Consider the following 8148-nt stretch of genomic DNA (forward strand, 5'->3'; position numbering starts at 1 on the left):
CACCCCAGGCAGGGGGGACCCACCCTGGAAAGACAAATCCCCATAATATTTGGATTTGAAATCAAGAGGTCCTTAACTTCACAAGTGCTTACATTCAGAGGATCTTACCACCTACAACTTTGAAAATCAGTGGGCTCAGCTCTGGGAGTCTAGATCCAAGTGGACATTTGTAGGAAATGTAGAGGACAGAGGAAATGCTGAATAGCAAGTTGTGAGTTGTCAAAGACAAGTAGAGCTGGACACAAGTGAAAGCAGCAAAAATGGATTTCACTCAAAACTATTACAACAGGGGAAAAGAGATTTAGCTATTTGAGACTTTCTTGCTAGACTTCCTTGCTCTATTTCCCCTTTCCCATTTTATCTGTACATTCTGTTTCTATTGTTTCTACTGCCTCCGTCTCAGCTAAGTTTGGTCCCATCCACAACGGTTTCTCCTCCATATGAGGTGCTGTCCTGAAAAAGATGACAAGTTTCAAGAATTCACATGGCCTGGGGGCGCCTGGGTGGCACAGCGGTTAAGCGTCTGCCTTCGGCTCAGGGCGTGATCCCGGCGTTGTGGGATCGAGCCCCACATCAGGCTCCTCCGCTATGAGCCTGCTTCTTCCTCTCTCATTCCCCCTGCTTGTGTTCCCTCTCTCTCTGGCTGTCTCTATCTCTGTCAAATAAATTTAAAAAAAAAAAAAAAAAAGAATTCACATAGCCTAGACTCTTCCCCACCTTGGAGACCTCACTATGAGCCGATTGCCATAAGGTCACAAAAACTGTCGAAATTTTATTTCCCGTTCTCAAATTAGACTCTGAAATTTTCAGTGAAACTTACTGGCTGTTCTGGGTTTTCCTCTTCTCAGATTTACTAAATACTCCATTGCTTCCTTTGCTTCCTTCTGAACAGACATTGATTCCATGAAAATTTGGGGCCTTTTGCTGGTTTCTCATTACCCAGCTGAATTTGGGGTTCAAGAGGACACCCTGTTAGTTTTATTGTAAATGTCGTACACGGGATTTCAGTTTTATTATCTATTTTCTCTGTGTTAGGAAGAAATTCAAAAACTATGCTGCTGCCTCCATCTTCTCAGAATGCCTTTGATAATGAATATGTATTTTGATCTATGTAAAGAATCTAGGCCATGACCACAAAGATCGAAGGGATGTAAATTTCAGATGATATTTACAATTCCACTACAAAGAGACTACTCCATGTGTAGGTTAAGGAGAGCAACTTCAAGAATGTCTACACAGACTCCGAAACCACCAATAGTCCCACCATCCTACAGTACAAAAGCTCAAAATTGAGAAAAATCTGGGGCCAATATTGGCACAAGTTTCTTAAACACACACACACGCATAGCCATACACACGTGCGTACATGCATAGGCTTTTGATCTGTTGACTGCTGGTCTCGTCATTGGATATCATCCATCAGAAAACATATCAGAACAAAGAGGGGTGATATTAATCAATTTGGTCCCAGTTCACGTTCACAGGTACCTTTTTACATATTCTGAGTAGTGTCAAAAGAAAATCAAGGTATTCGATGAAGTGGCAGCCTCTCACCTAAAACTGAATGAGCTTTATTGTTATGTTTTGGTGTTAAAAACGTTCAATCGGATGTATTTTTAAAATAGAACAATCAGAATAGCAAAGTCAAAGTTTCATTTAAAAACTTCTACAAGAGGGACACCTGGGTGGCTCAGTTGGTTAAGCATCTGCCTTCGGCTCAGGTCATGATCCCAGGGTCTTGGAATCGAGTCCCACGTTGGGCTCTTTGCTTCGAGGGGAGCCTGTTTTTCCATCTGCCTGCTGCTCCCCCTGCTTGTGCTCTCTCTCTCTCTGACAAATAAATAAATAAAATCTTTAAAAATAAATAAATAAATGCAGAACACTGAGCAGGAATAAAGTTGTTTTAAACAAGCAAACAAAAACTGTTACAAGAAAACAAGATAAAAAGGTATCCCTACAAACTCTCAAATACAATTAATGTGGAGACAAACCACTGATCTCTCCTAAATCCTCACAGTATCAGCACTTACGCAAGACAAAGTAGAAGGAAGGCAACCAGGCTCTAAATAGCCCTGAAAACAGAACTCAAAACCACCCCCAGGTCCTCACTGGAAAACCCCCATGGTGGGCCCATCTGAGAAGAGCCGTCAAACGAGAAGTGATCTCTGCAGAATCTAATCCATTATGGAAACTCCACAGCAAAAGGAGCCAGTTTCCTCAACATCAGTGACAAGAAAAAAAAAAAAAGAGAGAGAGAGAGAGAGACAGAGAGGAAATCTATAAAGTAAAATGCATTTACAGAGATATATCAACCAATGACACAGGTGGAAACTTTTTTTGAACTCCAATTCAAATAAACAAAACAATATAAAAGACACCCAGTAAGATATGAACAATGAACGCATATTTAATTATATCAAAGAATGACTACTGATTTGTTTTGATGTTGCAAGAATGTTGTGGTTATGCTTTTTATTTTTTTAAATTTTTTTAAAGATTTTATTTATTTATGCTTTTTAAAGCAGCCCTCATTTTCCTGAGATGCATATGAAATATTTACAGATGAAATGCTATGATATTTGGGATTTACTTCAAAATCATCCTGTGGGTGGGGGATGGGTGGGAGGATAGACGACAGAAGATTGTTCGTGTAATGGTCACTTTGAAGTGGGGACATTGGCTTTATTATAGTAATCTCTCTACTTTTATATATGTTTGAAACTTTCGATAATGAAAAATACAAAGAAGAGGTTTAATGGGAAAAAAATACATTTTAGGGGTACCTGGGTGGTAGAGTCAGTTAAGTGTCGAACTCTTGGTTTTGGCTCAGGGTCATGATCTCAGGGTCATGAGACAGAGCTCCATGTCGGGCTCTGCGCTCAGTGTGGAGTCTGCTTAAGACTCTCTCTCCCTCACCTCTGCCCTTCCCTGCCCTCTAAAGTAAATAAATAAATCTTTTAAAAATACTTTAAAACAATACCTATGATGAAGTCAGCAAAGTGAGACACCAGTTGAGGGGGATCCATGTCTTCAAGGAAGAAGGGACATGCGATAGTCACAAATGCAGGCGTCACATAGAAAGCTGTGTGGACCGTTCAGGGTTCCTAGGGAATCTAACTAATTTCTTGATCTTGTAGAGCCTAAGTCTAAAAAGAAGGAAAACTGGATGAAGACCATATTCAAGGAGGCAACTAATTCCATCATTTTAAGCCCTGTTAGATCCTACAGAGACATTCAAAGAGAAATGGAAAAGTACAGCCCAGTCATTTTAACTGGACAGTAATTTTTAAGAATAAAAGGTGGTATGTGTTTAACACATACATATTAGCAACATACAAAGTAAGGCAGTTCAAACTGACCCTATTTATGCTGAGAATCTCAATTCAAAAGAGGTATCAGAAAGCCCCAGAATTTTTTTTTTTTTAAGCCAGGTTTGTTGTGGGTGAAAATGAGAGAGGACAAGTTATACGGTGTGAGAGAACCCTGCGTGCCTCCCTCATGAAAGAGCATGAAGGACTCAAGTTAGCTCTCCGATGGGAAGCAGAAGGTCCCATCTGGGTCCTTCCTTTTCCACTTCCTAAATCTGTATCTGAATTTTTCTGAGTCTTAGGTTCCTGTTCTCCCACGAATGCTGAGTTGGGTCCAGGATTCGGTGTAGGGATTTATGTAAGCAAGTGTGCTTTGTCAACTGTAAAGCCAGCACTTTCCATCAACAAAGGGCCTGCAGTGCCTGGCACGTAGGGGTGATTAATAAATTGACATCAGTGCTGGAGCCCTGGGTCATTATAGTTTAAAGGCAAATATGAGACAACTCCTGGCAGCGGGATCTTCTGTATTACACTTCAAAAGCTCCTTCCACACTAAAGACTCAGCAATTTCCACTCAGCATTGCGAAGGCCAAGAAGAAATCAGGTTATAAATCAGCCTTTGGACTTTTCTGGTTTTATTTTGACTCTTGTTTGAAATATTGGCTTAAAAAAGAAAGACCATGTCCCATAGTCTTAATACAAAAGCGGATTAAAATCCCAGTTCCATCATTTCCAAGCTCGATGACCTTGGGCAAATAACCTTACCTCTCAAAACCTCGGTGTCCTCACCTGAATAACATGAATACTGATACCTCCCTCTTTGGACTCTTGTAAGGATTAAATTCAATAAAATGTTCTTTACAAAGCATTTAACCAGTCCTGGAATGCAATAAGTGGCTGCAATAATAATGATACAGTTAATGTGGTACCACTATTATTATTATTATTATTATTATTATTATTATTAGCAACCATGCCAGGCTATTTATCTGAGCTCTGTTTTTCTCAGACTCGTCCCAGTCTTGACTAGCCAGTGCGCTAGTCCAGCAACCTATTTACATCGTGAATTTTGCTTAACATTAATTATTTGACCATTTGCCGTCTCTACCCAGTAGTCTTAGTATCTCACTTGGCCACAGTTGGAAAATTAGATATTTAAGATTTACCCAGATAAGACCCTGTCTATGAATCGCGACAGAGACATAGGTGCCCCCCTGTCTCGGGCTTGGGATGCAGAAAAGATCCCAAGATACTTCGCACACACTGAAGATGGAGGAAGGCAGTTTGCGTCAGTGTTGAATACCGCTTCCTTCTCGACGTTTTGCTGATTCTTCAGTAAGCTCTCACTTCCCCCTGCCACTCCTCACGTGACAGCCAAGAAGCAAGGCGACACATAGGCTATGGCTCCTCGCGAATTGAACTACACGGAGGCCTCCGCTCGTGTTTCTGTGAAAAGTCAGGGCTGGCTTTCAGGGGAGACCCGTAAGGCCAAGGCTCGGCCACAGGGCACACAGCCTCCAATTCTCAAACTCCAGGCTCAGAGTTGGAACGGGAAGAGAAGGAGTTGGGGGGTGGGGGGGGTCTGCTGGCTCTCCGGGGATTCAGTTCAGTTCCCAGGGAGAGCGTGAGGCAGAGCACTTCACTCCTGATTTCTGCAAGGCCCTAATGACCCTGATCGTTTTTCCAATCTGCAGCCTGGTGTCTCTCCCGTCTCCCTGGAGGGAACTTATGGAGCAGAACGGCTCTCGAACAAACAGGACCGCAGAAATTTAATATGCTTGGTGCATTTATTTACTACGAAACACAGTAGGGCCAAAGATAGCCGCTCTCTCTTCTGATTATTATTTTCTTTGTTATCGTTTGCAAGCAAACCAACAGGGCTCAGCAAAACTCATCTCCTTACAAATGTGCTTTCCCTGACATCAGCTTTTCGTGCATGTTCCTGATGCTGTTCAATTCAGCGGCTTCAAGGAATCAGGTGGTCCAGCCTTGCCATTTGCTTCGATAGGGGTTAGAGTTACATGACCCCACTTCATCTAGGCTAAATCATGCGTTCCATCGCACTGGATGCCGGGAGAGAAAGTCCTATCGGAGAGCATTGTGGAAGCAAAAACACTTGTCTTGCCTCTGCTACAATAACGTCCCGTGGGCTCAGCCAGGCCCTTGAGACACTCGATCACTGCTTTGCTTTGGGCATGGACTTTATGCAACAACCCTCAGCCACACTGAGGTACGGTCAGGCAAGGGAAGTAAGGTATGGCTGGAGCAGTTTATATCAACTGCTTGTATTCTTTACCTCCCCAAGCCAACCCATCCCCACCCCCAGCGCACAGGAGACAATTCATAATGCTCGCCCCAGTCACAGCTGGATGGTGGATTCCACAATCCTCTCTCACATGCCTTGCAGACATAATGTAAGTGGCCAACTATTTACCCCTTCTACACAGACAAGGCTGTGGGTGAGGCAATCTGTCTTCTTATATGAAAGTGAGCACTTCAGCATGACTCCCCCAGACCACGATGGAGTCAGAGGGATAGGGATGACATTATCCTGCCCGCCAGACCCAGAACAAATTCCTGTCCAAGAGAGCTACTGCCTCTCCCTTACCCTTGCAACCAGAGAGCAAACCAAAACAGCCAATTAACTTGCTAGCAACCCTACTAATTTGCTAGCAGGATATGGACAACCTCCTTCTCCCAAAACTCTAGCCGTTCGAGCCACTTTTGTTGAGACAACCTTTACTCACTTGGATGCGTCTTTCATTTTCCTGTAATGAAATGACTCTGTTCTCCACTTAATCAGGATATTCCTAAATTTCATTTTTCAAGTCTACAATTCTGAGGGTGTCAAGAAAGTTAGAAGATAGAGTTGTCATATTGTCATTTTAAAACAGCATATCAGGCAGGAAGCATCTCCAAGCCACTGTTCAGGATTAGAGTTGAGCGAAAGCTCTCATGACCAATCTTCAGTGTTTGACCAAACAAGCCACACTCACCTTCTGCTCTGCTCAGCAGACTGACTGACACCACGGTTCCCAAAGGCACAAGGAGGCGACTCGAGATTATTAGTGGATTTCTGCTCCTACAGCTTGAAAAGTGACCAGGCCAAATTCCAGGCATGCTTGCTCTCAAACCTGATTGTGATCATTGTTCTTACTATAATTATGTAACTTCATTTCATAGGAAGTATATTTCGGAAACATGAGTCAAAAAGGAAAGAGTAAGTGTTTCTATGAAAGTGTCATTGACAGGGCACCGGGGAGGCTCGGTCGGTCAAGTGCCTGACTCTCGATTTCGGCTTAGGTCATCATCTCAGGGTTGTGAGATCGAGCTGGGAGTAGAGCCTGTTTAAGATTCTCTCTCTCCGGATGTGGAGGAAGGGGGTCCCTCCTACACTGTTGGTGGAAATGCAAGTTGGTACAGCCACTTTGGAAAACAGTGTGGAGGTCCCTTAAAAAGTTAAAAATTGAGCTACCCTATGATCCAGCAATTGCATTACTGGGTATTTATCCCAAAGATACAGACGTAGTGAAGAGAAGGGCCATATGCACCCCATTGCTCATAGCAGCATTGTCCACAATAGCCAAACTGTGGAAAGAGCTGAGATGCCCTTCAACAGATGACTGGATTAAGAAGATGTAGTCCATATATACAATGGAATATTACTCAGCCATCAGAAAGAATGATTACCCAACATTTGCAGCAACGTGGACGGGACTGGAGGAGATTATGCTAAATGAAATAAGTCAAGCAGAGAAAGACAATTATCATATGGTTTCACTCATTTATGGAATATGAGAAATAGCAGGAAGATCAGTAGGAGAAGGAAGGGAAGAATGAAGGGAGGTAAACAGAAGGGAGAATGAACCACGAGAGACTATGGACACTGGGAAACAAACTGAGGGCTTTGGAGGGGAGGGGGTGGGGGATTGGGATAGGCTGGTGATGGGTAGTAAGGAGGGCACATATTGCATCGTGCACTGGGTGTTATACGCAAACAATGAATCATGGAACATTACATCAAAAAGTAAAGATGTACTGTATGGTGACTAACATAATGTAATAAAAAATTATTATTAAAAAAAAAAAGATTCTCTCTCTCCCTCTCCACCACCCACCCTCTCCCTCTCAAAAAAAAAAAGTCATTGAGCGTCTTATGAAGAATCAATAAACATGACTCTCTAAAGCAGTACTAGCCAATAAAAATATATGCAAAACACATATGTAACTTTGCATTTTCTACCAGTCCCATTCTAAAGAAACAGGTAAAATCAATTGTAACTTATTTTATTTAATCCAATGTTCCAAACTATTGTCATTTCAACCTGTAATGATATAAAATAATTACTGAGATATTTTGTATTCTTCTTTGGTTCTGTCCTGGAAATCCAGTGTACATTTCATTCTTCTGGTACGTTCTGTGTGTGTTCATGAACAGATTTTGGCATTTTTCTGATAGGCAGTGTTCCTCTCGATATTGCCTGTGTTTACTGTCACTCGAACAAACAACTTAAACATTCTCGTAGAAAAGATGTAGGGATTGTACCCGATCGTACATTCAACAAGGGCGATGGAGGTATGACGTCCCGTGTAGGAGGAAACCCGTGGCAGACGGTTGTTCAGTGCACACCGGAGTGCTCAGGGACTGTGGGCAAAGAGGCAACGGGAGTTAGCCATTCTTACAAGAAGTAAGAGCTCACAGGGTGATTGTTCTAGCAGCTGGGTAGAAATTAGATCAGAACCAGGAGAGGCTACAGGCACAGATACAGCCTGGCAGTGTTCTGGTTGGGGCTGGTGCCAATGTCAGGTTCATCCCCACTTGCAAACCCTGTCAGCCCCA

The 8148-nt window shown here is 42.7% G+C and overlaps 1 long non-coding RNA gene across 1 annotated transcript; it reads right to left on the minus strand.

Moving 5' to 3' along the window:
- Window positions 1-1742: 1742 nt before the first annotated feature.
- Window positions 1743-6436, minus strand: LOC117803513. The gene is made up of 3 exons (XR_004627490.1): window positions 6305-6436; window positions 2981-3146; window positions 1743-1830 (listed from the first exon to the last, which is right to left on the minus strand). It is a non-coding gene; the product is annotated as an uncharacterized LOC117803513 (long non-coding RNA).
- Between the last annotated feature and the right edge of the window lie 1712 nt (window positions 6437-8148).

This window comes from Ailuropoda melanoleuca, chromosome 8, assembly GCF_002007445.2.
Source record: "Ailuropoda melanoleuca isolate Jingjing chromosome 8, ASM200744v2, whole genome shotgun sequence".
Taxonomy (NCBI): domain Eukaryota; kingdom Metazoa; phylum Chordata; class Mammalia; order Carnivora; family Ursidae; genus Ailuropoda; species Ailuropoda melanoleuca.